Here is a 23765-nt window from a genome sequence, read left to right as displayed (position 1 = left end):
TGGAAGGACACAGGTTTATTCCTGCAAAAGTAGCAACAGTTCATCTCTTCCAGTCAGACTGCCACACAGTAATGGTGGGCATTCTGGACTGTCTGGGGTGGGGGGGGGGGAGTATATGGTGCTGTATTATCTTGGGGTGGGGGGATGAAGGTTGCTGTATTATCTGGGGTGGGGGAATATAGGGTACAGTATTATCTGGGGGGGGGGGGAAGGGGGGAATTGAAGGGTGCTGTATTACCAGGAGTGGGGAATATACAGTGCTATATTATCTGCGGTAGGGAGATATAGCATGCTGTATTATCTATGAATGGTTGGATATAGGTTGCTGTATTATCTCAGGTGGAGGAAAATATGGTGCTGTATTATCTGGCGTGGGGTGATATAGGGTGCTGTATTATCTGGGGTGGGGTTTATAGGCTGCTGTATTATCTGGGAGTTGGTGAATACAGGGTGCTGTATTATCTTGGGTGGGGGATATAGGGTGATGTATTATCTGAGGTGGGGATATAGGGTTCTGTATTATCTGGGTGGGGATATAGGGGTGGGGCTACTGAGTGCTGTATTATCGGGGTGGGGGAATATAGAGTGCTGTATTATCTAGGGTGGGGGATATAGGGTGCTGTATTATCTAGGGTGGGGGATGTAGGGTGCTGTATTATCTGAGGTAGGGGACATAGGGTGCTGTATTATCTGGGAGTTGGTGAGTACAGGGTTGTGGTAATATAGGGTACTGTATTATCTGGGGTGTGGGAATATAGGGTGATGTATTATCTGGGGTGGGGAATATAGGGTGCAGTATTTGAGGTAGGGGATATAGCGTGCTGTTTTATCTGGGGTGGGGATATAGGGTACTGTTTTTTTGGGGGTGGGGATACAGAGTGCTGTATTATCTGGGTGGGGGAATATAGGGTGCTGTATTATATGGAAGTGGCGGGGTGTAGGTTGCTGTATTATATGGAGTGGGGGCATATATTGTGCTGTATTACCTAGAGTGGGGGGATATAGGGTGCTGTATTATCTGGGTGGGGGAATATAGGGTGCTGTCTTATCTGGGAGTAGTCGGATGTAGGTTGCTGTATTACCTGGAGTGGAGGATGTAGGGTGCTGTATTATTTGGGTGGGTGAATATCGGGTGCTGTCTTATCTGGGAGTAGTCGGATGTAGGTTGCTGTTTTATCTGGAGTGGGGGAATATATAGTGCTGTATTATATGGAAGTGGTGGGGTGTAGGTTGCTGTATTACCTGGAGTGTGGAGATATAGGGTGCTGTATTATCTGGAAGTGGTGGTGTGTAGGTTGCTGTATTATCTGGAGTGGGGGAATATATTGTGCTGTATTACCTGGAGTGGGGAGATATAGGGTGCTGTATTATCTGGGTGGGTGAATATAGGGTGCTGTCTTATCTCGGGGTAGTCGGATTTAGGTTGCTGTGTTATCTGTAGTGGGGGAATATATAGTGCTGTATTATATGGAAGTGGTGGGGTGTAGGTTGCTGTATTATCTGGAGTGGGTGCATATATTGTGCTGTATTACCTGGAGTGGGGGGATATAGGGTGCTGTCTTATCTGGGAGTAGTCAGATGTAGGTTGCTGTATTATCTGGAGTGGGGGAATATATAGTGCTGTATTATCTGGAAGTGGTGGTGTGTAGGTTGCTGTATTATCTGGAGTGGGGGCATATATTGTGCTGTATTACCTGGAGTGGGGGGATGTAGGGTGCTGTATTATCTGGGTGGTTGAATATAGGGTGCTGTCTTATCTGGGAGTAGTCGGATGTAGGTTGCTGTATTATCTGGAGTGGGGGAATATATGGTGCTGTATTATATGGAAGTGGTGGGGTGTAGGTTGCTGTATTATCTGGAGTGGGTGAATATAGGGTGCTGTATTATCTGGGAGTAGTCAGATGTAGGTTGCTGTATTATCTGGAGTGGGGGCATATATTGTGCTGTATTGCCTAGAGTGGGGGGATATAGGGTGCTGTATTATCTGGGGTAGGGGAATACAGGGTTCTTTACTATCATGGTTGTGGCAATATATGGTGCTGTATTATCTGGGTTAGAGGGATATAGGGTGTTGTGGATATACAGGTGATACTCGCAAAAATTAGAATACCGTGCAAACGTTCATTTATTTCAGTAATGCAACGTAAAATGGGAAACTAATAGATGAGATAGACGCATTACATGCAAAGCAAGATAGTTCAAGACGTGCTTGTTATTCTAATTGTTCAAGTATCACCTTTAATGGGCTGTATTCTTTGGGATGGGGGGATACAAGGTGCTGAGAACTCTCAACATTGAATCACCATTACTGTTCTACAAAGTTGCAATTAAATGCTTGTTGGTTTATTTGCAGCTTCCCTGACCCAGTGCTAGAAAGGTGTATATTAGTTTAGGTTGATCACCGAGTAGAGGCACTGTTTGATAACAATATGTCCCAATCTCCCCATACCTCTGTGGAGGCTCAGGACTCCTGGCCTGTTCTAGCCCATGCAATGGTCTCTGAGTTCCCAAGGCTCCTGCCCAGTTTGAAGCAAAAAGGGGCTACGGACACACAGAAAAGTGTTTAATCACTCTACAGACTGGATGTGTTGGAAAGCATTTTACTTCTCAGAGTGGATGGGGCTTGTCAATTACCCATGCCCACCCACTTTTTCTGTAAGAAGTCACTTCTGAAAGCAGTGACTGTCCTTCAATGTGGAAAAAAAACAGCACCGTATCAACTTCTACCAACTGTATCTATAGAAGTAGCAGGCATAGCCACACTGCAATACACACTCAGGGCGAAACCACTACAATAAAATACACTTTAAAAAGGGTGTGCAGGAGCAGGAATTATTTATTTTAGGTGGGTGAACAAGGGGATGACCACCAGCACCACTATATTTTGGAATACATTTTTTTCTACATAGAGTTAAAAGAAAAGACTTTCCACATTCAATGTGATGGTGGAATCAGCGATGCTCATGACCAAGGTGTTTCAACTTAGGAGACATATAAATACTGCTGATGGTGGATTGGGGAACATGACCCCTTCCCCTACACTCCCTAAATTTAGATTTGGGATTGAAATGTAATATTGATGTTTGTGTTTTTTTTTCTTTTCTTATTACAATAAATTTGGGATATGAATGATTTATATTGTGTAAACTAACACAACTTTATTTGGCATAAATGTGTGTTTATGTTGAAAAATGGGTCGTGCTTTGTGGATTTACTGTAATATAAATACTGAGCTAAACACACTTTTGTAAATAAACAAATAACCTTTTAACAACTGTATGTTGGTAACCTAGTCTCACGCTATGAAGAATGAAAAAATGCCAATCTCTAATTCCCCACTCAGTTGTTTCCAGTGGTCTGGCAGCACTAGCTATCTAGCTACATACAACTCTTGCTATCTATGTAGATGCATGCTCAGCCTATGTCTCATACTAGAATCAATTATCCAGGCTGAGCAATGGGATTTTTTTTTTTTTTAAGATAATGGAGATAATGTTGGCTGGTGTGGTGAGGTAAGTACCAGGGGCCTTGTCCCCAGTGCCCTCTGTAGTCCAGTCAGACTCATATGCTGGAAAGCAGAGCTGCAGGAACAGTTACAGAGCTCAGAGGTCCATCAGTGTGCGGATGGACAGGAAGTGGAAAGGATCACTTGCCATCTGCTCACTAATAACATCTCACACAGAAAGTGCCTTGTAGGTGTGAGCACTTAACTCTTCAAACTCCACATGTCCTAAACATCTATTTACCCTCAATGGAGGAACTGCACTGGGGTTTGCATGCTTTGGGGACCCATCAGGTTACCCGAGCAATTAGGGCCACCAGATGAAAAGGGGCCCAGTCTGTGGCCCTTTAAAAGATTTATCAGGCCCCTGTAGTATCGGCCGTCTGAAGTGGCATCCAGTCACTCCCTCCCAACTTCATACACAGTGCCTCAAACTGGTTGGAGGTGGAAGCGAAGGAGGAGGCACAGGTAGCATGGGGAAGAAAAGTAGGAGTGAGTTGCTGCAGGTCTCCCCCATAGTCTCTCCTTAGCCAGCAGGACCACAATCAAGCCAGCCTGCTGGACACAAAATGTATGCTAATAAGAGTGTGGCTGCAAATATAAAAATATGACATATCTGTGTTTATGTATGTTAGAGTGTGTGTGTTAAGGTGTGTATGTGTGAGTGTGTGTATCTCAGTTAAGAGTGTGTTTGTACGAGTGTTTTTCTATGTATGTGTGTATGTGCATCTATGTGTCAAGTGTGGATATGTCATTGTGTGTATCTGTGTGTCAGGTTGTGTGCATGTGTCAGTGGGTATGTGTCTGTGTGTGCCTGTGTGTGTGTCAGGATATGCATCTGTGCATGTGTTTGTGCATGTGTGTGTCAGGATGTGCATTTATGTGTAAATATCAGTGTGTTTATCTGTTTGTCAGGGTGTGTGCATGTATCAATCTGTGTATGTGTATATGTGTCAGGCTGTAAATCTCTGTGTAAGCTAGTGTGTATATGCGTGTTATTGTGTGCATGTTTTAAGGTGTGTGCATGTGTCAGTATGGGTACATCTGTATCAGTCTGTGTGCATGTGTTGGTGTGTGTATCTATGCGTGTGAATGTGTCAATGTGTACATAAATTTACACAAGCACCCCTTCAATCAAACACCAACACTTCACACAAAAGCACATCTGCATTTAAAAGCCAACACTACATACAAACACCCTGCATTTAAATGCAAACAATACATACACAGGTACACCACTGCAATCATAAACACCAGTTCATACAAATACACCCCTACATGCACACATATACTCTATACAAAAGCATGCTTACATTCAAATGCACAAACGCTGCTCCTAATACAACCCTGCAAGGATGGGAAAATGGTAGATGCCCAGCTGGCATTGCATCATTGGAGTTGTAAGTCAGATGGGGATCTACCTTTTGGTTACTCATGCACCTAAGGGTCCCAAAAAACATCCTTGCACCAGGGCACTCTTTAAATTAGTTCCTGCACTGTTTACCCTTTGTCAGGATACACTAATATGCCCAGCAAGCAGAACTTAAGTAAAAATAATAAAGAAAACCCTAAGGCGAATTACCGGGCCTTAGAACAGCTGGATTTAAAGTATAAAAAGATAAGAAAAAGACAGGCTGAGGTGAGGAATACAGAGCATACGTAAATGGTTAGGTAAGCCAAAGGTCAAGGAATAAAGAAGTCGGATTAGTCAGTAAGAAAGCCAAGGTCAAAATACACAAGAATCAATACCAGAAACGTGCTTTTGGATAACTAGAATGGAAACCACGACAGGACACAAAGAAATGGACAAAAAAAGGTTTAAATAGCCTAAGGTGCTCCTTGATTGGTTGTAAACGAGCATGTGACAGTGGAACGTGCGTGATGTCACACACCCATTCCCAGTGGTTAGGCACTTCAGGGGTTAATTAAGAACCTTAAAAGGTTCTGACCTGCAGTGGCCGGCATCTCTAGTGTTTACAGACCCGGCTGCTGTGTGAGGGGAGGAGCGCCTGTCAACTCTGAGACTGCTTGGAATGAGGACAGCGGGCGCCGCAGGAAGAGGTGAGTAATCGGTGGCATTCCCATTGCCACGTGGGAATGCCGCCGCAACAGGATGCACGTACAGGGTCCCAGTCCGATCTCTGTCAGGAGCGGAACCGGCAGGCGGTGTGACTCCCTTACTCTAAATTTAACACCACCCGAAACCTAAAAACTCTTTCCTTAGTCTCACATTTAAGCGCTCAAAGCCTAATACTAAAAACAAAAAAAAAAATCCCCTAATCTTAGGTTTAACTTCTCTTAAACACTATACATACAATGTACCCCAATACTAAGCGTAACCCATCTCTTTCCCTAAACTGAATAATTCTAAACACCCCTTTTACAACAATTATAACTCCTCTTATAGAATTCATTTAACTTTAAACACCCCAGGTAAACTAACTGTGACATTAACCCATCTCAAACCTCAAAACATTTTGTGACTGTCCTCTAACCATAAATTTATATTTTTAACTACCACTTGATTGGACAGGTCATCCAGCCCACCTGATTGGGTGGTACACTTGATGATCATGGGAAATTAAGTTTCTTACTTGCCCCCCACAGAAACAAAAAAAAAACCTATTTTTTCTGGTGCCAGGAATGGCTCTCTGAAACAAGAACTGAATGTGTTCGTGGTCACGCAAGTCATTTTCCCTAAGATTCTGGCATGTAGAATTTCTACCAATCACTTGATCGACCAAAATTCAGATGAACTGCAGTTCATCAAAAACGAATCTCCGGGTCTATTTAAAATATAATTATTGTACTGTTGCTCCTAGTATATGATTAAATAATTTATCTCATAGCACACCAGAGATTCTGGTTATGTTCCTTTTGGATTTCATATAGAAAGATTACTCCGGGAATTCGGCTATTTTCTTTGACAACAACAACAAAAAATAGCGTAATGAATTCACTTGTCAATCCCACCACTGCTTCAGTGCCAAATGGATTTGCATCCTATTGCAGAGTATTCATAGCACTGCCAGAGGCTATAGCATTAGAAAAACATGTAAAATCTTTGCATCGCCGCTTTGCTGTCGAGAATATTACAATTTTAAAATTCCAATACCGTACTTAAAATTCAATCGTATGCAACAAATATATGTTAACCTCTCTTTGCAAAAGCCACACATACATCTCTCACATATTCCCAGCCATTGGTGATAATTATCTATATTTGCATATTGCAAGAGTAAAAGTATAGAACTGTGAAAACGGAATAAGTACTTATCAATCTTGACAGTGAGTCCCAGCAAACATTGACAGTTGTCGTTTTCATAAACGCTTGCTCAGTGGCGTACACATGACCCATGGGGCCCCGGTGCAAAAATTGACCCGTGGGCCCCCCCCCCCACACTCTGCGCGGGCCGGGGCAGCAACACATGGCGGCGGGCACCTGGTCGCAGGGGTTGCGACCGCGGTATGTACGCCACTGCATGCAGATGCACACACACTTAAAGGACCACTACAGACACCCAGATCACATCAGCTCAATGAAGTGGTCTGGGTGTCAGGTCCCTCTAGTTTTAACCCTGCAGCTGAAAGCATAGCAGTTTCAGAGAAACTGTTATGTTTCACTGAGGGTTAATCCAGCCTCTAGTGGATGTCTCACTGACAGCCGCTAGAGGCGCTTGCGCCATTTTAAGACACTGAACGTCCATAGGAAAGCATTGAGTAATGCTTTCCTATGGGCGGTTTGAATGCGTGCGCGGCTCTTGCCGTGCATGCGCATTCGGAGCTGAGAGGCGGAGGGATCCCCAGCGCCATGGGAGTCCGGCGCTGGAGAAAGGTAAGTGCTGAAGACACACACACACACTCTCACGAACAAATGCATACACACTAGCTAACAGACACACACATTTACTGACAAAGACACACTCAGCGGCAGACATACATACACACTCACTTACAAAACATACACTCTCACTGACAAACACACACTCACTAACAGACATCAAACAGACTCACTAACACACACACACACAAACACACTCAGTAACAGACACACAGTAACACACTCACTGACACTCACTAGCAGACACACACTCTAACACAAACACTCACACTAACACACACACACTAACGCTCACACACACTAACACACACACTAACGCTCACACACACTAACACACACACACTAACGCTCACACACACTAACACACACACTAACGCTCACACACACTAACACACACACACTAACGCTCACACACACTAACACACACACGCTCACACACACACTAACACACACACACTCACTCACACACACACACACACTAACACTCACTCACACACACACACACTAACACTCACTCACACACACACTAACACACACACTAACACACACACACTAACACACACACACTAACACTCACACACACACACACTAACACTCACACACTAACACTCACACACACACACACTTACACTTACACATGTTTTTTTTTTTATTTAATCCCCCCAGCCTCCTTACCTTTTGGAGTGCTGAGGGGATTCCCTGGGGTTCAGTGGTGCTGCTGGTCTCCTGGGGGGGGGCGGTCACCCGGCGGGCTGGCTGGTCCTGCGGGCGCGCGAGGGAGCACTCTCCCCTGAGTGCTTCCTCTTCAGCTCCCTCGCGCGCCGCGTACTGATACCGGCGCCGGAAGATGACATCATCTTCCGGCTCCGGTATCAATGCGGTGCGCGAGGGAGCTGAAGAGGAAGCACTCAGGGGAGAGTGCTCCCTCGCGCACCAGCCGGCCGCCGGGTGTAAGCAGGGCCAGCCTCGGGGGGCCCGGAGGTGGCCGGCTCCTGGTCCCCCCAGGAGAAGAGGCTGGCCCAGAGCGTACATACCGAGTCGCAGGGGCGGCCGGGCCCCCTGGTGGGCCGGGCCCGGTCGCAGCCGCGACCCCTGCGACCCTGGTATGTACGCCACTGCGCTTGCTCTGGAAATGTGGAGGGATCTGTTAAACACCATTAAATAGCACAGTTCCTTAGCAGAATTATCTCTCGGAGAGTGATACCACCTATTTAAGTAGCATGTTATGACAAAGGTATATATGGTAGGGATTTTCTTTGTTTGACAACTTTCCTGCTAGTAAATTTAAAAGGACAAAGTTCAATAGAATGACACGTGAGCCCAGGGCCGGCGCAAGGATTTTTGCCGCCCTAGGCAAAAAAAAATTTGCCGCCCCCCCATATGTCCAGCCCACCATGTGACATCACAATGCCCCGCCCATATGCTCTGCCATATGGGCCAACGCCAGTCTTCACAAAGTGTCTTATCTGAAAAGACAGTGTGTTTACATTAAAAAGCCTACAGGCACAGGCTATAGACACCAGAACCACTACATTATGCTGTAGTGCTTCTGGTGACTATAGTATCCATTTAATGTGAGGTAAATTAGAGATTAGTGCCACTAATAATATATTGGATTGCCTACTTACCACCAGATGAGGACAAGAGGCTGATGATGGGCTCAGTCTGGCTCCACAGGTCTGGTGTAGAAGAGGCTCTCTGGAGACTGTTTTTAACAGTGCTCACAACAATTAACGAACAGGAAGCAGCTCCATTTTTTAGGGCCCCTTACACAGCTCAAGGTCTGGGCCCCCAGGGGGCATACGCCTACAATGCCCACCCATAAATCCACCTACATGGCCCGTCCATGAGTTGGGGATGTTTTATGTGTGCAATTTGTGTAAGGGATGTAGTGTGTTTATAGGGGATGTAGTGTGTGTTTGCGTGTAAGGAATGCATTGTATGTTTCTGGGTGTGTGTGTGTGTGTGTGTGTGTAAGGGGTGCAAGGTTTGTTTCTGTGTATGTAATTGAATGCAGTGTGTGTCTGTAAGGGGTGCGTTAATTATGTAAGAGAACGTAAGGGATGCATTGTGTGTTTCGGGTGTGTCTGTGTGTGAGTAGGAATGCATTGTATGTTTCTGTGTGTGTGTGGGGGGATGCATTGTGTATGTGTGTAGTGTAAAAGAGAGGGTTTGTGGGGTAGGATAGGGACTGAGAGGGGAACAGCTCTTTCTTTTTTTAAAAAAAAATTCATAGTGCTCTCCCCTCAATTATTGATTTCCCCCTCCCTTCTGTCCCTCCGTGTTCTCCCCTTCTGTCACTTAGTGCTCTCCCTTGGCCCCCTGTCCCTCTGCAGTCCCCCTTGGTGGTCTTCTCACTCCCCCCTCCCCCCTTAGTGGTCCTCCCTCTCCCAAACCCCTTAGTGGTCCTCCCTCTCCCAAACCCCTTAGTAGACCTTCCCCTACTCCCCCCACCCCCTTAGTGGTAATCACCCTCCTCCCCTCTCCTTAGTAGTCCTCCCTCCTTACCCCCCTTTGGTGGTCCTTCCCCCCCTTAGTGGTCCTTATCCCCCCTCCCCTAGTGGTCCTTATCCCCCTCCCCTAGTGGTCCTTATCCCCCCCTCCCCTAGTGGTCCTTATCCCCCCCAACCTCCCATAGTGGTCCTTATCCCCCCCAACCTACCATAGTGGTCCTTATCCCCCCTCCCTCCATCCCCTAGTGGTCCTTATCCCCCTCCCCTAGTGGTCATTATCCCCCCTCCCCTAGTGGTCCTTATCACCCCCCAACCTCCCATAGTGGTCCTTACCCCCCCCTCCCTCCCATAGTGGTCCTTATCCCCCCCCTCCCTCCCATAGTGGTCCTTATCCCCTCCTCGCTCCCCTAGTGGTCCTTATCCCCCCCCAACCTCCCATAGTGGTCCTTATCCCCCTCCCTCCCATAGTGGTCCTTATCCCCCCCCTCCCATAGTGGTCCTTATCCCCCCATCCCTCCCCTAGTGGTCCTTATACCCCCCCCCCTCCCTTATTGGTCCTTATACCCCCCTCCCTTAGTGGTCCTTATACCCCCCATCCCTTAGTGGTCCTTATACCCCCCTCCCTTAGTGGTCCTTATACCCCCCCTTAGTGGTCCTTATAGCCCCCCCTCGCTTAGTGGTCCTTATACCCCCCTCCCTTAGTGGTCCTTATACCCCCCCTCCCTTAGTGGTCCTTATACCCCCCTCCCTTAGTGGTCCTTATACCCCCCCTCCCTTAGTGGTCCTTATACCCCCCCTTAGTGGTCCTTATACCCCCCTTAGTGGTCCTTATACCCCCCCTTAGTGGTCCTTATACCCCCCTCCCTTAGTGGTCCTTATACCCCCCCCCTTAGTGGTCCTTATACTGCCCACCCCCCTTAGTGGTCCTTACCCTCCCCTCCTGCCCATGTAGCGTGGCCGGGCGGCGCGGAACGCGGGACAGGAACCTCTGTTTCCTGTACCCGGCCGCCGGCGGAATGACCGGAAATGCTCACTCAGTGAGCACTTCCTGTCATTCCGCCGGCGGCCGGGTACAGGAAACAAAGGTTCCTGTCCCGCGTTCCGCGCCGCCCGGCCACGCTACATGGAGAGACCGGCAGGAGGGAGCGCTCTGCGCTTCCCTCCTGACGGTCACTCAAACCCGGCCGCCCTCCATGCAGCAGTGCTGCGCCGCCTGGGGCTTGTTAAAGCGCTCAGGCGGCGCAGCATGAGGAGGCGCAGTGGGACAGGGATCCGGCGCCCCCTGGTAAGTTGCGCCCTAGGCGGCTGCCTAGGTCGCCTTACAGGTGGCGCCGGCCCTGCGTGAGCCCAAAACAATAGTTTGGTTAAAGAGACAATCCAGACACCATACACATCTGTGCATCTTTAAACAGTTTAGGACAAGGAACTATCCCTCCCCATCTCTCTGCATTATCTTACTTAGAACAATTTGTAAATATGCAGGTGTAAGCTTAAGCTTTCCTTGCACAATCACATTACAGGCTCCCTAGTTCCTACAGTCAGTACAAATTATTGTATGGTATGTGCATGTATAGGATTTTTATTTCCACTAGGGGAAGTGCCAGATTAACAAATATTTGTTGGTATTTTACAGTGAAAGGGGAAAAACCTGGACTATCACACCACCCAACAACCCACTTTACACACCTGGCCCCAAACTGCTGCTCTAAAACACCCCCTTTGCAGTGTGGCTGTGCGTGTTAATGTGGGAGTGTGTTTGGTGACAGTATGTTTTATTATGGGGGTATATTTATACAGTGTGGCAGTGAGTGTAAATGTGGGGTGTATTTGTATTGTATGTCAGTGTGTGTAACTGTGGCTTTCTGAGGTCTGTCAGATGTATAAGCCAGTGTGACATTTATTGATTTGTATGCATGTGCACATAGTTCTTCCAACTCCTTCCCATTACGTATATCTGCACTTCTTATTTTACCTCCCCTCTCATTTGCTCTGCACCCACCACTCTCTTATTTTATATGCCCCCCCCCCCCGCCCCCCACCCATTGGTTTTCACCCTGCTCTCATGTTTTATCACCCTGCATTCTAATTATCTATCCCTCTCTATCATTTATTCTGCATTTCCTATTTTTAATCCCAACATCCATAGCAAACTTATGTGTGTTTGTTTGCATTTCATCTTAAATTGGAGAGTTAAGCAATTTATTTAGAACACCATGTTGTTGGATTGCTCCGTTTTAAAGGATCATTATAGGGTCAGGAACACAAACATGTTTTCCAGACCCTTTAGTGTTAAAACCACCACCTAGCCCCCCTGGGCCCCTCATGCCTCCATAAATATATCAAAATCTTACCGTATTCAAGCCTGAAGCTGTAACTCTAAATGCGGTTTGCCTCAGAAAAACAAGCAGTCTGCTGACATCATCAGAAGTGGTAGTCTGATCCAATCACAATGCTTCCCCATAGGATTGGCTGAGACTGACAAAGAGGCAGATCATGGGCAGAGCCAGCATGATTCAAACACAGCCCCGGCCAATCAGAATCTCCTCATAGAGATGAATTGGATCAATGAATCTCTATGAGGAAAGTTCAGTGTCTGCATGCAGAGGGAGGAGACACTGAATGTTTGGATGCATTTTAGGCAGCCATGACCCAGGAAGGATCTCTAACAGCCATCTGAGGAGTGGCCAGTGGAGTTATCACTAGGCTGTAATGCAAACATTGCTTTTTCTCTGAAAAACTCACCAGAACAAATTCAATAAGCTGTAGTTGTTCTGGTGACTATAGTGTCCCTTTAAGTATTATCCTAGTGGTCAGATTCTATTGTCGTATAGATATCTTCTATGACCTAACCACCTCCAATTATACACGATATGTAACTACGTCGTTTTAAAGGAATGCTCCAAGCACGGTAAGTTCAGTCTCTTGCATATAGGGATTTTGTCACTTTAACAATGCACTTAGTCCTCTTTTTAATATTTTTGAAAAATCTTTTCAAATGATTTAATTACATAGTTAGTCATTGGAAAAATAAAGTACAACCTCTTTGAATTCTATGGTTTTTAGAGATCAGGACATAATATCAATCATCTGTTCCTGAGCAGGTCTTAAAATGAGGTAAATAGAACCTCAGATAAACACTGTGTCATGTTTCATTTTACAAAAATAAAGCCGAAATAGAGAAGCCACAATGAAACAAATACTGCGCCCAAATGTGTCCTCCTCTTCTCTAATGTGCTTTTTGCTTTGTTCCAGCAGATTCCTCTGCTCCTGGAATGCAGAGAAACACATATTGGAGGGCAGCAGGACACATTTGGACAATGTATTTATTGTGTTGTAGCCTCTAAGGCTTTTAAATGTAAATACATTACTTTCTACCAGCATCAGTCTACCTGGCTGCCTTGGATTCTCTTGTGACTCTGCCTGGCTGTATGGGGAGTGCTATCCCAAAACAACTTAATGTTATACACACTAGAGCTGTTTTTTTAAGAGACTCTTTTTCAAGTTACTATACCACATGCTTATACATTTATGCTCATTCACGTCAATACCAATTGTGCTATTAAATATCTATTTTTCTTTAAAAAGCTACCAAAAAAAGGCCTGTCAAGCTCCAAATCAGTGAATCATGCTTAGTGTAAGTGACACTAGCAGCTTCCAGTAACCACCAGTCTCACACAAGGAACAATTAAACTATTATTAAAGCATACCATAGGCTTTAAAACGGCTTTAGTTTAATGAGGCATTTTTCATGTCGAGAACATACCCCTTCAGTATCACTTCTCAATTCACTACCATTTAAGAGTTAAATCACTTTTGTTTCTGTTTATGCACCCCTAGTCACACCTCCCTTGGCTGTAAATCACACAGTCTGCATGTAAAAAAAATCATTTTCAATCAGATCCTAACTTGCTTTAGGTGTTTTTATCTTCTGCTTTGTAAATTAAAGTTTAATCACACATAGGAGGCATCTGCAGACTCTGGAAGGCTATTAACAGTGTAGGATATAATACATTTTATATTAAACAGACTTTGCCATAAAGGAATCTAGAATATTTAGGTTTCTTTTCAGGAAGTGTTTCGGAAGGCTGTGCATATTACATGCAGGGAGGTGTGGCTAGGGCTGTATAGACAGTGATTTAACTCCTAAATGACAGAGAATTGAGCAGTGAGACTGAAGGGACATGATCTGAACACCAAAGCTGCTTTATTATGCCAAACTTGTTTTGGTGCCTACAGTGTCCTTTTAAACAGGATATCAAAATATCTCCAACTTAAAGTTTGTGTAAGTGGCACTGTGCCACTGGCAGGGCTAGGCATAGAAGTAACCTAACCTGACTTACCAATGATCCAAGCTATCTCTCTTCCAACTAAAATTTGTGTGACACTAGCAGTAGATAGGAGAAACTTTATTTTATGTTTTCTTTCTTTTTCTCTCTTTTTTTTATTGAACAACACGCTACACAGATAGCGATAGATAGACAGACAGATAGACAGATAGAGAGAGATGTACCTTCAAAAATATTTTTTTCAGAAGTTATTTTATATCCCATTTAACTAAACATATCTAAATAAATGATAGGCAGATAATGTAATGTAAAATTTAAAATTGTCCGTTGAAATAGAATATGTTGGGTTAGTAATCACATTCTCTCAATGCGTCCAATTTAAAAGCAATTTTACTGCACAGTAGAAAAAAAATGAAGACATATCCAAAGATGCACATAGTAAATTACTTTAAAATTTTACAGATAGAACTTCTAATAACATTCTATTCCAAATGGTACAATAAGTCAAAACTTTTGGAAGACGTGCATATTACCCGGTGGTGAATACTACAAATAGAAATAATTTTCCCAAGTCATGATATGCAGTTTATTTTATCATTTAGGATATAGCAGTGTACTAGAATCCAAATTGTAAGCTTACCAGATTCTCCTAATTTGAGAATTTCACTGTGAGGATTGTTTAGTGAATACAATGTTTGGAAGTGTACAAATATCACCTAACTATTTATTTTAATAGCTTTCCTTAAAGGAACACTATAGTCACCTAAATTACTTTAGCTAAATAGAGCAGTTTTAGTGTATAGATCATTCCCTTGCAATTTCACTGCTCAATTCACTGTCATTTAGGAGTTAAATCACTTTGTGGGGGCCCTAAAACTAAAAATAAGGGGGGGACCTACTGTCCCCCCCCCCGGCCCCCACCCCTGAGCGGCGGGTGGGGGCCCTAAAATTCACAATAGGGGGGACCTACTGTCCCCCCCGCCCCCACCCCTGAGCGGTGGGTGGGGGCCCTAAAATTATCAATAAGGGGGGGACCTACTGCCCCCCCGGCCCCCACCCCTGAGCGGCGGTTGGGGGCCCTAAAATTCACAATAGGGGGGGACCTACTGTCCCCCCCCCGGCCCCCACCCCTGAGCGGCGGGTGGGGGCCCTAAAATTATCAATAAGGGGGGGACCTATTGTCCCCCCTGGCCCCCACCCCTGAGCGGTGGGTGGGGGCCCTAAATACAAAGGGGGGGACCCTAGTTAACCCTTCCCCCCCAAAAAAAAAATATATCTCCCTACCTACCCCCCTCACCCTAAAAATAATGAGGGGGGGACCTTTAACTAAAAACCTGTAAAAAAAAAAAAAAATGAGATAAAAACAACTTACCATTCGATGTTTTCTTTCTTCTAAAATCTTCTTTCTTCAGCCCCAAAAAAGGGCAAATAAAAAGCCATAATAACCGACGCAATAAAAAAAAAAAAAAAAAATGAGCGCAAAAAAAAACAATCCATATTCACCCATGGAGGGCTCCGCGCAGACTGAGCTTTGCAGGGCGGGGGAAGGCTTATAAAGCCTTGCCACGCCCTGCAATTAGGCTAAGGACACTCTGATTGGCTGGTTTAAGCCAATCAGAGTGCTCTCTGTCATTTTACAAGCGTGGGAAAATTCCAAAGAATTTTCCCACGCTTGTAAAATGACACAGAGCACTGTGATTGGATGGCTTGAAATCCATCCAATCACAGTGCTCTGTGTCATTTTACAAGCGTGGAAAAGTTATTTGTAATTTTCCCACGCTTGTAAAATGACACAGAGCACTGTGATTGGATGGATTTCAAGCCATCCAATCACAGTGCTCTGTGTCATTTTACAAGCGTGGGAAAGTTCTTTGGTATTTTCCCATGCTTGTAAAATGACACAGAGCACTGTGATTGGATGGATTTCAAGCCATCCAATCACAGTGCTCTGTGTCATTTTACAAGCGTGGGAAAGTTCTTTGGAATTTTCCCACGCTTGTAAAATGACACAGAGCACTGTGATTGGATGGATTTCAAGCCATCCAATCACAGTGCTCTGTGTCATTTTACAAGCGTGGGAAAGTTCTTTGGAATTTTCCCACGCTTGTAAAATGACACAGAGCACTGTGATTGGATGGATTTCAAGCCATCCAATCACAGTGTGCTGTGTCATTTTACAAGCGTGGGAAAGTTCTTTGGAATTTTCCCACGCTTGTAAAATGACACAGAGCACTGTGATTGGATGGCTTGAAATCCATCCAATCACAGTGCTCTGTGTCATTTTACAAGCGTGGGGTGGGGGCCAGGGGAGACAGTTGGTCCCCCCCTTATTTTTAATTTTAGGGCCCCCACCCCCACCCTTGAACCACTATTGTGGCCAGAAAGCGTCCCTGTGGGTTCGGGCTTCAGCTGTCAGCTGAAGCCATGCCCACAGCAGTGCTGACAGCCCGTTCACAGTGCTTTGTGTGCTGATAGCCCATCTGAAGTATTCACCCATGCGTGAATACGTCAGACGTGAGGCCTTTTTAGGGCCTCTGAACTCGGAAGTCCCTCTGGTGGCCGTCTGATTGACTGCAACAAGAGGTTTTCTGCATTTTCTCAGAAAATACAGTGCTTACAAGAAAAAGGCTCCGGGTAGCTGTAGACTCACCTGAACAACCTCATTAAGCTGAAGTTGTTCAGGTGACTATAGTGTCCCTTTAAGTTAAAGTTGGTCAGGTGACTATAGTGTCCCTTTAAGTTGCTTAAAAGGCTTAATACTTAAAAAAAAGATATGATAACTAAAGTACAATACTGTTTAGCATAAATACTCCTAATAAAACAGACTTAAGAACTAAGATGGAATTAAAACAAGTCTTTGTTATTCAATAAATGGAATGCAGGGAATTGACCAGGAAATTCTAGGCAAAACATTCTCCAATTCGAATATTTTTCTAGCTTGTACATTTTAGCCTAAAATTCCAACTGGTCAATTCCTGAGATTCCTGTTTTTTTGAGAAACCTTGTAAGGCAGCACAGAATCAATAAATGATTTATATATATGATGCACACACTTGTATAAATCATTGTTTCTACCCTGTAAAATTGTGTGTGGTATATATTGGAGTAATGAGATATGAACATGTTTTGGTTTTTTCCATGTGAATAGTACAAGGTACTATTACTGAAACTGGGTAAAACATGTAATGAAAGAGCATTTCCTCATTGTCGGTAACAATACTGCCAGGCCCTACATGCAGAGGTCAGATTTTACTAAGGTAGTTGTAACGGAGCTCCGTGTACTCCGACCGAGTACCCTCCGTTGATGGATGCTCCTAGCGCTCTCAGAGGACTCCAAGCACTGCAGACGACACCACAACCACCGCAGGCTCCACAACCGCCGTAGCTTAACTGGAGCCGCGCCGTCTTCCTTCCACCCTGGATCGGCTTCTGTCCTCCAGGACCGTGTGGGGAAGACCTCTCCTCCAGGAGAGCGTATCCGGAACAAGCTCTTACAAGAGCTAAGTGATTAAGAGCTCAGGGGAATATGCAGCGCATAGCAATCCCCAGTGTGATATAGCAGTTCCCTCCAATAACGAGACAAGGCTACGTATTGAGGGTCAGAAGAGGTCTGAGAACTGGAACACCCAGCCTGCTTTTTATTAGGATAAGGTACACACAGGACACTCCCAGGGGGAGGATGAAATTAACCAATAACAGCATAGTACAGCCCACAGGTTCCCTCCCCTCAGATAAACAGTTAAACCAATTATTACATACAATAAAAATACAGTTTTTACACACACACTGTAAATTTAAAACCATACATCCAATTTCAATAAATAAGTTGCATATTCAGACTCAGCATACATCAAACATAAACACTTCCAAAAATCAGCCAAATCCCTCCAGTGGATCAAAAGTTAGCTGGAAGTCCTTTATGACCGACCGCAAGCACAATTTCCTGCCCAAAACAGTTCCATAGATTTGGGCTGTGCGGCCGGTCAATTTCATGCCGAAAAACGACTAAGTCCCATTTCGAACGGGACTTAGTCTCTGGAGCTGCAAGTTCAGTATGGGAGAAGGTAAGGGTCAGCGGTGTTCGGCAAAATGTGTAGCCGATTTTGGTTCCACAGAATCTTTAGCATACACCGCTGACCGCATTCGAATGACTAAAATGGCCGCCGCCACGTGTTCGGCTGCCGAATGGCGGCCACCCAGCGCTCGGCAATTAACCTGCAGTAACCTCACAGCCTGGGAGGTAAATTGCCTGCATACTTTAACTTCTGGGTGGTCCGCCTGTGTGGTACTTGGCTCAGTAAGCCCTATTTACTGAACCAAGTGGGAGAGAGCCAGGGGCAAGTTATTTTACAGGTCTGGGGACATAGTCTTAAAGGGGCATTGTTCAGCAAAGTCACAATATGTCCCCAGACGGTTCTTAAAGGGCCATACACACCCAATTAAAGTTAATACATTTTCAGGGGCACAATCTTCCAGGGGCCATAGTCATGAGGAAGGAGGCTGGCAAATAGGCTTCTCCACAATCCAGGGAAGCAGGGCAATTTCTCATTTAAAGGGCCAGTTACAAATAGCGATTTGTAACAGTAGTGGAAGGAGATTCACCAATTCTTAAGAATCTGCATAATTTCAGTCATGGTCCCAACTGGTTCTCATTGCAATTTTGTTGCAGCTGCGTCAATCCAGAAATCTTGCTTTAATTTTGACGCAACCACTTATATTCAGCCACCATCATTGCAGTTTTAATATGGGGTCATTTTCACTAGGCCACGATCCCATCATTCTGGCTCCAACTGACCTAAAATGGTGCAAGCCATGAATTCTGTGCCTTTTATTTCTTTTGTTGCCATTTTCTTGCCTGATGCAGTACATATGTAGCATTGACACAAGAATTAACATAAGGGCTCGGGCCTATATAAACTCCCGTGGTCATTGGACCACTGCCCTTTTGCTCTTTTTCAAGCCCTTAAGCTTCTAATACTGCTGTTCCTGATTTACTGTTCATAACCTGGTTATACCCTTGACCCTTAGCTTGTCTATCCCTGTTTATTATGTTTTGACCCGGCTCCATTAATAACCATGAGTTTAGTCTTTGTTGTGATTCCGAACCTGGCTACGTTCCTGACTCTTCTCCTGTATTCCTCTCCAGTTCTAGTGTTATTTCTCCTAGTCTGAATTGTACAAGTATTAGCTCTGATATCTCCAATTTCTATCGTAAGCGTTAAGCCCAGCCACCCTACAGTCTGGTAATATACGTTTCAGATTTGTATTCCTAACACTATAGTATCCCTTCTGCCCTAATAGAGAGTAAAGGTCAGCCAAAATGTTGTGTCAACAAGAATTTCCGTCTGACTCTACTAAGCATGTCACAAAAAAAAAAAAAAAGTTTGGTTTGACAGAATAAATTTAAAATAAATAAAAATAAAATGTCCATGCACATACCTACTGCGTACAATTACTTTAACTCTTCTCACTGCAAGTACAACAGCCCAATGATAGCCTAACACACACACATATATATATATATATATATATATATATATATATATATATATATATACCTTTATTTAAATACAAGCTAATGAATTATTTGTTAAAATAAAGATAGAACCTTTTATGCATGTTGCTTTGCATATTATATTGTGCAGGTTGTTGGCAAACATATAGATATGATTTTCCTGTGGTGTGTTTTATTTCAAACAAACCAAACCTCTTGCCGGTCCCTGAGAGACGAGGCTGTAATTATATTGTCTTGCTAAGAACAGCATTTTGGAAAAGAACTCACTTGCAACTTTTCTTTTTAAATGCAATCACATGGAAAAACGATCTATATGAATTATCCACGGCACAGTAGATTGTAATACTTGGGTACGGTAAATTAAATCAAACATATTCAACTCGGAAGAGGCTTAATGTTGACAAAAGTTGTATATTACACAGATGGTTGGAGGAACAGCAAATAATTTTTTGCCGTTTATCATATGCTGTTTATGGTGGGCAGTATTTTCTCAAATGTTCTTCTGCAGTAAACTTGAATACTATTTTTTGAAATGAAAGATAATTTAAATCAATGCTTTAGTGGGTGATTTTGGCTTTTTATTTTATTTTATTTTTTTTTGCTTAAGTTACATAAGCTCTAATTTCTTGCTTAAGTTACATAATTACAATTTTTGTTTTCTTTTTGTTTTTTTGTTACATTTTTTATTTTGCAGTTAAACATTAATACATGTAAGACAAACATTTGCATTAAATGATACTCCAAGTACCATAACAACTAACCTTAGTTGCATAGGTTGTGGTACAAGATGCCTCCTCTTAACATCCAAAGTGTGTTCCATACATCTCCTGTTCATGTGCTTGTATGGCTTTACACGTTAACACCTCCTCTAACAGGGGTATTCAGTGGTTCTGTGCATGGTCATATTATGAGATCTACTCAGACTTAATATTAGCTGCAGTGCAGCTGCTATCAGTTTTGGTGGCAGGTTCGTGCTGAATAAAACTGCTGTCCAGTTCTGAACTGTACAACCACGAGACAGGGGTTTATAGTAAATACTCAGCAACCCTTGAAAACAGCTGGAAGACTGGGAAATGGCTGAGGGTTGCCACATACTTCCTAGATGCAAGAAGCTGTAAACCCAAAAGCCTTTTTTTTAATTTTTTTTATTACATGATGGTGTATTTTAAAGAATTATCTGTATATAAAAATGTGAGTCAACGCCAGATTGGAGTGTCCCTTTAACAACGTGATTTTTAAGTTTTATGATAAACTCTACTGTATATCTATACAACTAATAGAGAAAGATCTGTATTTGAATTGAATTCTTCGGCGGGCATATTGCAGTTTTTAAATCTGGTTCAAGAAATTCAAACTGTCAAGTTACCTGTTGCCTCATTTTCAGATATCGTTTCTGCACTTGATGCAATACGCTCTTACCCCTTGTCTATTTATGATGCCACTGAAAATTAAGGCAAAAAAGGCTGCATAATTTGTACAACAAAGTAGCTGCAGATGCTGGCGTTGCACATATAAGTATAGCCAATTAGAAACTTTCTCTAAAATACTCCTCTTGACCCAGACTTTGCCTGTTTTGGTTTCCTTGTGATTCCTGGTTATCATGTTTGTTTATTTAGTGTGTTTCCATGGCAAATTAACCCCTTAAGTCTGCAGGGCGTACATTTACGTCCTTTTTAAAGCGGCTCTACACGCCGCAGGACGTAAATGTACGCCCTCCGTTTTTTTTTCCACTTACCCGGTCGCCGGCGATCCCACGCTGGCGATCGCGGTTGGGGGGACTCCCAGGGAGCCCCCCCGTGGCAGATCTTCCTCCTCCGGTCCCCCCTGGCCATGTGAGAGTGAGGTCCTTGCGAGGACCTCACAATCACATGGCCGGGATAGCTGGCTGCAGCAATGCCAGCAGGGGGGACTGTAATGACAGTTAGTCCCCCTGCTGGCTGAAAATCAAATAAAAATAACTTAAAATAAGTGTAAAAAAAATATATACTTAGATCATATATATATATTATATATATATGATCTAAGTATATATATACACATATACACACATACACATACACCGTCTAGGTGTATTTTAATATTAATATATATATATATTTATATATATATATATATTAATATCAAATTACACGTAGACTGATACCGATTAAATATATATATATATATATATATATATATATATATACATATATATATAATTATTGTTATATATATTTATTTATAATATAAAAAAATATGTAAATACGTAAAAAAATAAAATAAAAAAATAATTAAAAATAAAATATTAAAAAATATATAGATGTTTTATTTCGTTCTAACTGTATTGTGATATTTATATATATATATATATTTATATCAAAATACATGTAGAACGAAATAATATATATCTATATACATAAATATATACGTATATATCAGTATATATATATGCCTATATATAAATAAAAATATAAAAAAAAAAAAATATATATATATATATATATATATATATACATGTATATATATATATATATATATATATATATATATATATATACACGTATATATACACACATATGTATATATATACATATATTAATTCTACACATATATTTATGTAATAATTTTACATAATTAGGTATCCTAATTAATTACAATTAGCGGGACCTGCCTGACAACCCATGCCAAAAGTATAGGGAATTTAATTTGCTAGCACTATATTTAACTCTATAACTTTCCAAGACACCATAAAACCTGTACATGGGGGGGTACTGTTTTACTCGGGAGACTTCGCTGAACACAAATATTGGGGTTTCAAAACAGTAAAATGTATTACAACGATGATATCGCCAGTAAAAGTGAAGTTTTTTGCATTTTTCACGCACAAACAGCACTTACACGGACGATATTATTGCTGCAATACTTTTCACTGTTTTGAAACACAAATATTTGTGTTCAGCGAAGTCTCCCGAGTACAACAGTACCCCTCATGTACAGGTTTTATGGTGTTTTCAAAAATTAGAGTGTCAAATGTGTTTCATTTTTTTCACATTAAAATTCGCCAGATTGCTTACGTTGCCTTTATGACCCTATGGTAGCCCAAGAATGAAAATTACCCCTATGATGGCATACAATTTGCAATAGTAGACAACCCAAGGTATTGCAAATGGGGTATGTCCAGTCTTTTTTATTAGCCATTTAGTCACAAACACTGGCCAAAATTGGCATTTTTTGAATTTTTCACACACAAACAAATACTAACGCTAACTTTGGCCAGTGTTTGTGACCAAATGGCTACTAAAAAAGACTGGACATACCCCATTTGCAATACCTTGGGTCGTCTACTATTGCAAATGGCATGCCATTATGGGTGTAAATTTATTTCCTGGGCTACTATACAGTCTCAAAGGCAACGTAACCAATCTGGCGAATTTCAATTTCAAATGTAACGTGCTATATTTGACCCTGTAACTTCCCAAAACACCATAAAACCTGTACATAGGGGGTACTGTTTTACACGTGAGACTTTGCTGAATACAAATATGTGTATTTTATTGCAGTAAAAGCAAACAGTATTATGACATTGACAGTTAAAATGCCATGTAGAACTAAAAAAATTAAAAAAATCTTATTTTCTCCCATTTTTTTCATATTAAATTATGTTTCATAGCTAAATATTGGATATTAAATGAAAGCCCTGTTTCCCCTGAATAAAATTATATATAATAAGGGGGGGTGCATTTAATATGAAAGAGGTGAATTACGGTTGGACAGACATATAGCGCAAATGCCAGGTTTTGATTACATTTAGTTTCGTTCACAACTTGTACATTTGGCTGCGGTCTTAAGGGGTTAACCCTGGCTTGATTTTGACTCTGTGTATCTCTGTAATCCCAACATCACCTAGTTTAATCCTACTTGATGTATCTCTGTAATCCTTACCTAGCTATTTTTTTTTTTATTTTTTTTTGCGATTTCACCTCTCTGTTATATTCAGCCTAGCCACCTCTAAGGACTGGAAATACCCTCTGCCCTACCATTCTAGTCACTGACCTAAGTTCTGTTTATTGTCCATATAATAACTATAAAAATATTGTAGTCATCAAAACAAGAATACAACATTCCTATACTATCCCTCTTAAAAACAATCTCAGGCATTTTGAGGTCCAAGAAAAATTAGCGGGCCACC

Source organism: Pelobates fuscus, chromosome 7, assembly GCF_036172605.1.
Source record: "Pelobates fuscus isolate aPelFus1 chromosome 7, aPelFus1.pri, whole genome shotgun sequence".
NCBI lineage: Eukaryota > Metazoa > Chordata > Amphibia > Anura > Pelobatidae > Pelobates > Pelobates fuscus.
Note: the sequence above shows the minus strand (reverse complement) of the source record.